Below are 10,489 nucleotides of genomic sequence, written 5' to 3' on the forward strand. Positions count from 1 at the left end.
AAATTTGTATAATTGAATTTAACTGGTTTAAAATTAATAAAATACCTACTATAATTAATTTCCCTTACTTGGTTTCTTAAATTATGCCCACAAGAATCACAAACGATGTTCGCAACACTCACCCTATCCCTAATTCAAAAACTTAAGTTGATCAACTCAAATCTCATTTAAAATATATTTTATCATTTCGTAGACCCTATATACTTCATATTAACAATAAAACCTAAAATACCCTACTTACCCTGATTTTGGGATGGTGCCCCAAAATTCAACCTTAACGATCCACTCCTGCTACTTTGCAGAGAATAGTCCTATGAACCTCATGGTGGTTCCTAATCATCAATCTAGGCTTTATCAGATCCGGAATCAAAAAGAGAAGGGAAAGAGAGCCGTGGGTTTAGAAAAGAGAGAGAGAGAGAGAGAGAGATTTTGTTTTGTTAAATAAAATGATGCTCTCGGTTTCCCTTATAGCGCCCACTACAGAGAAAACCGTTGCCCGTTTTCTTTGACCTTCATAAAACCATTGCCAATTTTTTATTTAACTGGCCTGGTTTTTACCGTTTACCTATTACCGCTCCGCGGTAATTCCAAAACCGTTGCCTATTTTCTGTTTCCTCTAGAAACCTTCCAACCAAAAACCTTCTTTCCTCATTTTTTTAATTATTTTATTTTCCCAAGTCTCTACAGTAGCCTAATACGTGTACCTCACCAAAGCTGTAGAAGTGTTATCCTATCTACCAGCTATTCATCACAATCAAGCTATAAAGGGAAGCGATTAAATGAAAGTAGATAAACGAAACCAGTAAAGATAATGCACGTAAAAGATAAGTCCTTTGTATTCAAATCATCTTTCACTAATGGCTGGAGGTACAACAAAATGATAAACTAATCTACGTAGAAAGTAAAGAAGCCTCACTAGTTGTCATAGGCCATTGACCACTTCTTGCGAACAAGTATTGAAATTTACTTTAACTAATCTACAATGGCTCTCAATGACATCTTAAGTCTACCACTAACCTAAGAGAGGCCAAAAAGGAACCCCTAGAATATATTCGTAGCTATTATTTATACCCATTAGGGTTTACAAGGTTTGAAATTCAAAAATTGCAACTTCTGCAAGTATCTCGCGATGCAGATCATTAGTTTTGACCAGGTCGCATCCATGTTCTTCCTCGGTTGCGCCCTGGTCGAAGCTACCAGGAAAGCAAGGATTTGAATTCAACTCTTCTCGACATGGTCGCATAGTTGGGTCTTGTTGTTCGAGTCCATGGTTGAGGCTTGCAAGATCTCGAGCTTCATAAAATCTTAAGATCTCGACTCTATTGCCTGTGATGGTCTTTCTGGCCTAGCATTTGGTCAAGGTTCTCGAAAATTCTATCTTCAGTATGCTTCAACCTCTAGACCTAGTTTCCCCAGAAAGTCACTGTGTCAAAGACTTGGTTGAACCTTATAGTTGTTTTATTTCAGGCATGAACCTTGGAGGCTACGTTTGTTGCCTTGGTCGCCCCTATTGGTAGCTAGTTGTTCCACATAGTCAAACAAGATCTTTCTTCTTTAAATGCACTAACTTGGCTAAACATCTTATTTGAGCTTTTAGTGTCACAAATATTCCCTAATCTTGTCATAATGCCGAACTCCATGGTTTTTAACCTTTTTTCCTTGAAACATGAACAAACCTTGCGTAGTTTTGAAATATGATAACAAAGGGTTTCATACCAAATAAATGAGTATAAACAAAGGTAAATGAGGGTATAAAATCATACATTTTAGGGACTCGTCTTAACCCCAAAATTACACTTTGCTAGTCCTTGAGCAAAGCAAAAACTAAGAAAATCCCACCTACCTCCTCTTTCGTGGGAACACGATTGCCTTTACCTTATGCAACATGGCTTTAAACCCTTAGGTTGACCCTAGTGGACGGGTTGTAGTCTCGTGAGGGTTTCTAAGGTGATACCCACAGACACCAATTCCAATGAACATTGAATGAAACATATGCAACACAATCATACCAATCCACATACAGATATATCACCTTATTGCATACAGGTTCCTTTATACATGACTCTATTATACACACACTTCGCAACAATTCACTCATGCAAGTCTCAACAATACACAACCATCTCAAGACACGACTCACAAAAGATCAACCAATGCTTGCAATTCAGAGTTAATATTAGCATGTAAATTCAAGTATAAGGCCACTTCAACAAGAATGTGTAAGGTGTATGATTTGTCTCACTCAGAGTGTCCTTGGACACCTATAGAATGGTCATCTTGACTCCACCTCACTGGTTTATTCCCTCAAAATCACTTAAGAAAATGAGTTCACTCTCATATATGAGGAAGAGTGTTATGATCAAACGCCCCACATATTTGAAGAACTAATGCTAAGAATATGGAGTGGACTAGTCTCATAGGAAAAGAATCCAGCCTACAATGAGGTGTCAGGTCCTTCACCCTAGCATCTTCTTACTTACTCGCCACATTCAATCAAGACCACCCTAGATTGACTTATTCATAGACTAAGCGTGAATACAACAAGTGCATTGGTCAGCTGATGATTCTTCATACATATAGAATTATGGTGTTGTGTCTTTTGCTTGACCTTTTTACATTTGTTGGGAGCAGGTATATGTATTCTTCATTTCGTTCTTTTGCATTTCTTTCTTCTGCTCATTCTTTTCATTTTCTTTCTTTTCATGGTCAACTAGGACCATCATTGTACTCTTATATTGTCTTCATATCTCCAATGGGCATGTAACTCGAATAAGAGTCCACAGAATAAGTTTGTCTCTAGGGGTGGCTTAATCTTCATACCTTGAGTAAGCTACATGACCTATGTTTCTATCTCCCCACTAGATGTCAGCTCTAGGCTAGCAAATGCAAAAGCAAAGAATAATTGGGCAAAGGAAATCTAGTAAATAAAAGGAAATTTGAGTTTCATAATTTGACATCAACAAGTTAAGAACTAAACAAACAGCTCAACGGTATCTCATATGGTGTCATAGTCACCACGGTTGTTCTCTCAGTGCTCTCAAAGAACCCTAAGTGCTACAAATCACATTTAAATGTGTTTTTGGCCTCATGAAGTACCATGTGAATACAAGAGTTTACACAACAGTATTAACTCAAACAAACCACTAGTCAATCCACACAAAATGTCACAAGTACATCGGCCATGGCATGTGAACCTACACACAAATGACTCACTACATTGTTAGTGAGCAAAATAAGATCATATAACTGAGAAGCTTATACATGCAACATCTAGGTTATATAGGTATATGTAGAGGGTATAATATATGTTAACATGACATGGGATAGATAAAGTTCACTGGAAAATGTTCAAAATTAGTCATTTTTGTGCGTGAAATGTGCCATGCAGTGTGCTACCCCCTACCCCCTACCCCCAACTTAGAACTTCTGTGTCCTCACTGAAGTGTGGACAAAAATAAAATAGTACCTGGGAATAAGAGAGGGCATTGCATGGTGCAATTAATATCAATCAATATACCTGCATCATGTATATATAACCCAGAAACAGCATGCATGCAAGGATCCACTATAGCACAAAATACAAGTATCACAACACCATGTAAAATTCATTAATTGCAAAATGTCATTACACTGTATGTGATGTCATTACAAGCACTGGGAATACCACAAAGTGCATGGTGTAAGATGAAAAGAAAGAACTAGAAAATGTAAAAGAAGAATAAAATAAAACAATAAACATGTGCCCTAAAAGCACGGTAAAAAACACACGGGTGAGCAACATGATCCTAATGACAAACAAATTGATTATAATCAGAGGTGGAATTAGAATCCAAATCAGAAGAAAATATTAGTGGTACGGTCAACGTAGCTTCATAAGCAATCGCCATTTCCCTCAAGTATTGAAGCCGAGTAGGGGAGAGAGGGGGACGTGATCGATGCAGCTAGAGAACTAGGAGTGGTGCTTGCTGGCCATCCAAAAAAGCTGGTCAAAGTGAATGATAGGATTGAAAGGGGTAAGGCTATGGTTGAGGGTCAGGCATGGGCTCTGGTAGACTCTGGGCGGGCTTATACGGCAAGTTTGGGTTGAATGTGTGGAATGTAAGTGGTTCAAGAAACCTGACCTCCTAAAGCCCTAGGGAAGAAATTAGGGGCTGCTTAATAGTAGGCAGCTCAACAAAGTGCATCAGAGGCAGCTGTACATCCTCAAGGGTCACCTATGGTGCCCTTATCACCTCGTTGGACTATGCTGGACCTCCTAGCCTCGAAGATGAACCCCACCTCAATCATTGTTGAAGCCATACTCATGGAGCTCTTATCATGTCTAAAGCCCTATCTCGTGTCTCTAGAGTCAATCGACTCTTCACTGAAGTTCCCTATCATGGCAGGACCCAAAGTCGTAGCCGTTTGGCAGTGGATTAGGATTCGGCTTGAGATATGTCGAGGGACGAGTCATGGGATGAGTCGCTGGAAAAATCATGCCCTGAGACGGGATGAGGGGATGTCATGGATGGATGGGAATTAGTGAGGGAGAAAGGGGGTAGGCGAAGAAGTCAAAAGAAAATGGAAAGGGAGGGAGTTAAAGAGTCAAGAGCGAACATGATTTTAAACAACTTTTTGAGGCCCCAACCATGTAGCACCAATTCTGTGTTGGTCGCACTCCTGAGTTTTGAGCAAGGGCCATTAACAGTTAACCAGGTCGCATGCCATCTTAGTGTTGGTCTCACCTATTGGCCTAAATGGCCTTTTTAATCAGTTTTGGTGATAACAAACAAAGGATATTCTAACTTGGAATGGTTGAGTAATGGTGTTTCAGGTTTGACAAGAAAACAAGGATCATTGTGGACCATCAAGCTACATTAATTAACAAGTGATTCAAAAGAAGCTCAAAGCAGCAGTAGATTGATCAAAGCATTGGAAGCTAAAACCAATTGAAGCTAAAATCTAAGAGATTTCAAAGCAAATATGAAGTGGATGATTTCAAGCTTAGAGTATAAGGTTTTAGGAAGAACAATGTAAGTAATTCAAAGTTAAATATCTATTGAAATATTATTTGAAGCTCTTTAGGGGAATTATATGGACTTAGAGACCTATTTAAAAAAGCCAGAAAATGTTTTATAAAAGAATAAAGAAAGAGAGAAAAACATATTTTGAATTGGAAATGAAAAATCAGAAAACAAACTGTTTAGCAGACAGAAGTTTCTACTCAGAAGCTTGAAGTGGCAACTTCAGAAGACTAAACTTTAAGTTCGGTCATCTAAAGAATTACTTCAAACATATGAAGAATAAGTTCAGTTGTCTAAAGAATTATTGGTGAAACATAGAAACTAGCAGAAGCACCTCAGAAGATTGAACTCAAACTTCAGTCGTCTGAACACGACACTTCAGTCGTCTAACCCTTAACCTTGTTCGTCTGACCCCGTATCTAGTTCAAAATTTTCAAAGGCTAAGGAACTTCAAAAGACTGACCCCGAAGGTTTAGTCATCTAAACACTGTTAATGGGTAATTTTTTTAAAAGTTTTAATTTTTAAATATTAGTTGCTTGTGCCCCAAATTTTCTAAAAACTTGGGAAATACTCCAAGTAAACTTGGGCAACACAAAAACCCTCTTGGGAAAGCTATTCTAATTTCAATTGGTATCAGAGCCTAGTTATAGTAATTCTTAACAATAAGTTATAAAAAGATCTAATGGCACATATAGGAGTAGCTCCCTTTGGCGAGGGCCAATCCTCAACCCATCCACCAATCTTTTGTGGACATAACTATACCTTTTGGAAAAAAGAGAATGCAAGTCTATCTTCAACATGTGGATTGGAAAGCTTGGGAAGTAGTTGTTGATGGAGATCTATTTCCTACTAAGATAGTAGATGGAAAACAAAAATTTCTAAAGAGAAAAAGGATATGACTGATATAGACTATAAAATGCTTCAAATAAATTCAAGTGCTATAAATGTCTTATATTGTGCTTTAGATGCTAATGAATTCAATAGGGTCATGGCCTACAAAATGGGTAAAGAGATTTGGGACAAATTAGAAGTAACATATGAAGGAACGGTAGATGTTAGAGACAATAGGATAGATATGTTAACAAGTGAGTATGAAGCATTCAAAATGAATTCAGATGATCTCTAGTATGTATACCAAATTTACTGACATAATAAATTCTTTAAGTGCCTTAGGAAAGACCTACACTACCTAAGAAATGATTAGGAAAATACTAAGAGGCCTTCCCTCCATATGGGAACCAAAGGCTACTACAATCACGGAAGGTAGGAATCTTAAGACCACCTCACTAGATGAACTTATAGGTTCACTACTCACCTATGAAATGACATTAAAGGAACGAAACCCTAAGCTCAAGCATAAAAAGTCCATTGCCTTAAAAGCTTCTAATAACAGCTCAAGTGAAGATGAAAGTGAATCAAGTGACCTAGACCAAGATGAATTAGCATTCATCACTAAAAGACTAGGCAAGTTGTATAGGAGAAATAAAAGGTTCCCTAGAAAGTTTAATAAAAAGAAATCTGAAAAAGAGAAAACAAGTAGAAAAGAAAACAAAAGTTAAAATGACCCTCTTATATGTTATCATTGCAAGAAACCAAGGCACATCAAGTCGGAGTGCTCGTTACTCAAGAAGGACAAAAAGAAAAATAAGGAAGCCATGAAGGCTATATGGGATGATTCAAGCTCTAGAGAAACGGAGAACGAGTCAAGTGGACAAGAGATAGCTAATATGTGCTTCATGGCAAATGATGAAGAGGTAAATTCTTACTACTCAACGGAATCTAGCAATGAGTCTTGTGATGAATCTTGCGATAGCATGCCCTCCTATAAACAACTACAAGCGGAGTTATTTTCATTACATAAAAGATTTATCACAGTCTCTAAAAGAAACATAACTTTGAAAGAAAAAAAATAAAGAATTAATAAAACAACTTGAATCCTCTAAAACCATTGCAAAGGAGAAAGATTCTTGTTTTGACAAGTTAGAAGAAGATATAACTCAAGAGATAGGCAAGATTCAAGTACATGATTTAAATAAAAAAGATTTAGAGATAATTGAACTTAAGAAATCAATAGAGGATAAAGAGAAAACAACTTATAACTTTACCAAAGGAAAAGAAAATTTTGAAAAAATGATTGGACAACAAAGATTACATGGAAATAGAGAAAGGATATGATATAATGGAAAAACAAATAAAAGGAGTAAGAAGTTATACATGGAATATTTTTTTAAAGAAGCAAAGCACTATGCTAGTACTTTTTCAAACAATAAACATGAACACACTACTTGCTACATGTGCAAGAATAAAGGACATGTGATGTTTAATTGCCCACTCAAAAGAAAATATATTAAAGTTCAAAGTGAATGGAAAGTACATAATGGAACTAAAAATAATTCAAAGAAAGTAAAGAAAATTTGGGTTCCAAAAACTAACACTAAGAATCCTTCATTGTAGGTGTGCTTTAGGACAACACCATCAATAAAAAAGTAGTACTTGGACAGCGGGTGTTCAAGACACGTGACCGGTGATAGGACCAAGTTCACCACACTAAAACAAAAAATGGAGGATATGTGACCTTCGGTGACAATGCCAAAGGTAAAATTGTTGGCATTGGTAAAGTAGGTAAAGAACCCTCTCTCACAATTGATAATGTGTTGTTGGTAGAAGGATTAAAACATAATCTTTTGAGCATTAGTCAATTAAGTGACAAAGGTTTTGAAATAATTTTTAAGAAAGACAAATGTGTTATTCAAAGCCCAAAGAATAATGAAACCTTATTCACAGCTCATAGGGTAAATAATGTATATTGTATAAACCTTGAGAACTTAGTAAATCAAAATGTGACTTGCTTGGTTGCCATGAATGAAACGAGTTGGCTTCAAAAGGAAAAAGTACATATCAACTAGTAGACCCTTAGAACTCTTGCACGTAGACTTATTTGGTCCCACTAGAACCCTAAGCTTAGGAGGTAAACAATATGACTTTGTAATTGTAGATGATTATTCAAGATTCACTTGGGTATTATTCTTAGCAAATAAAGATGAAGCTTGTAACATGCTAATCACTCTTTGTAAGAAACTACAAAATGAAAAAGGCTATAATGTAACTAATTTTAGGAGTGATCATGGTAGAGAGTTCAAAAACAAAGATGTTGATAAATTTTTTGATGATCATGGAATAAATCATAACTTTTCAGCACCTAAGACTCCACAACAAAATTGAGTTGTAGAAAGAAAAAATAGAACCCTCCAAGAAATGGCAAGAACTATGATAAATAAAAACAATTTACCTAAATACTTTTGGGCAGAAGCCATAAATACAACATGTTATATTATGAACTATGGAAAGGTAGAAGACCAAACATATCTTACTTTCATGTATTTAGGTGCAAATGCTTTATTCTCAATACTAAAGATTATTTAGGTAAGTTTGATGCAACTGATGAAGGTATCTTCTTAGGATATTCCACAAATAGCAAAGCCTATAGGATTTATAATAAAAGAACTCTTACTATTGTCAAATCCATACATATGATCTTTGATGAAGTAAATCACTATGTCAAAGAAATAAGGAATGATGAAAGAGAAGATATCCCACAAAAAGAAGATAACCTTGAAATAAAAGAAGAAAACAATTATGAAACCTCAAATGAAAACTCCATAGAAAATCAAGAACTACCAAAAGAGTGGAAATATGTTAAAAGTAATCCAAAAGATCAAATTATTGGAGAACCATCAAAAGGAGTAACCACTAGAGCATCACTGAAAAATATATGCAACCATTATGCCTTTTTATCTCAAGATGAACCCAAGAATACTGAAGAAGCCTTAAAAGACGATTCTTAAATTATAGTTATGCACGAAGAACTAAATCAGTTTGAAAGGAGTCAAATATGGCAACTTGTACCTAAACCTATAGAGCACTCAATCATAGGAACCAAAGGGTGTTTAGAAATAAAAAGGATGAAAATGGGGTAGTTGTTAGAAATAAAGCTAGGCTAGTAGCACAAAGTTATAATCAAGAAGAAAGCATTGACTACGATGAAACCTTTGCCCCTGTAGCAAAAATGGAAGCAATTAAAATTCTCCTAGCTTATGCAACCTATAAATATTTTAAACTATATCAAATGGATGTAAAAGAGCATTCTTAAATGGATACATAAATGAAGAAGTGTATGTTAAACAACCTCCAGGTTTTGAAGACACAAAAAATCAAAATAATGTATTTAAGTTAACAAAAGCTTTGTATGGTTTGAAATAAGCTCCTAGAGCTTGGTATGAGAGACTAAGTAAATTCTTACTCAAAAATGAATTTTTAAGAGGAATGGTAGATAGCACTTTATTTATTAAAACCAAAAACAAAGAAATGCTAATTGTTCAAATATATGTGGATGATATTATATTTGGATCTATAAATGAAGAACTATGTAAAGACTTCACCACATGTATGCAAAAAGAATTTGAAATGAGTATGATGGGGGAGTTAAATTATTTCCTAGGGTTACAAATTAAACAAGCTAAAAATGGGACATTCATAAATCAAACTAAATACATTAAAGATATGATTAAAAAGTTTGATATGGAGCAAAGTAAACCCATAGGAACCCCTATGAGTACCTCAACAAGCCTTGATAGAGATGAAAAAGGAAAATAAGTAGACACAAAACATTACCAAGGAATAATTGGTAGTTTACTATATCTAACCGCGAGTAGACCTGATATTATGTTTAGTGTATGCATGTATGCTAGGATTCAATCAGCACCTAAGGAATCACATCTAACAACAGTTAAGAGGATACTTAGGTACTTGCTAGGCACACTTGATGTAGGTTTATGGTATCCAAAGGATACTGACTTTGAAATGATAAGCTATTCCGATGCTAATTATGCTGGATGTAAAATTGATGGAAAGAGTAAAAGTGGCACATGTCACTTCTTAGGTCAATCTTTAGTATCCTAGTTCTCAAAGAAACAAAACTTCATAGCCTTATCAACCGCCAAGGCTGAATATGTAGCAGCCGGGAGTTGTTGTGCGCAAATTCTATACATGAAACAACAATTAAAAGACTTCAATCAAGATTATAAAACAATACCAATAAAGTGTGATAACACAAGTGCTATAATATATCAAAAAATCCAATTTTACACTCAAGAACCAAGCATATTTACATAAGGCATCATTTTTTAAGAGATCATGTTCAAAAAGATGATATAATAATTAAGTTCATTAATACAAGTGACTAGTGGGCAAATATATTTACAAAACCCCTTAGTGAAGAAAGATTTATAGCCATTCGGAGAGAACTTGGATTAATACATAGCAAAGAAGTGTGTTATAAACGAAATTATAAAATTTTTCTAAACTTCGGTCATCTGAACCTAAAACTTCAGACGAGTCAACACTATAACATACAGGTTCAGACAATTGAACTTGAAACTTAAGACGTCTGGGAGGCTACTGATTTTTCAAATTCCAAACCTAAAAA

Source organism: Malania oleifera, chromosome 11, assembly GCF_029873635.1.
Source record: "Malania oleifera isolate guangnan ecotype guangnan chromosome 11, ASM2987363v1, whole genome shotgun sequence".
NCBI lineage: Eukaryota > Viridiplantae > Streptophyta > Magnoliopsida > Santalales > Ximeniaceae > Malania > Malania oleifera.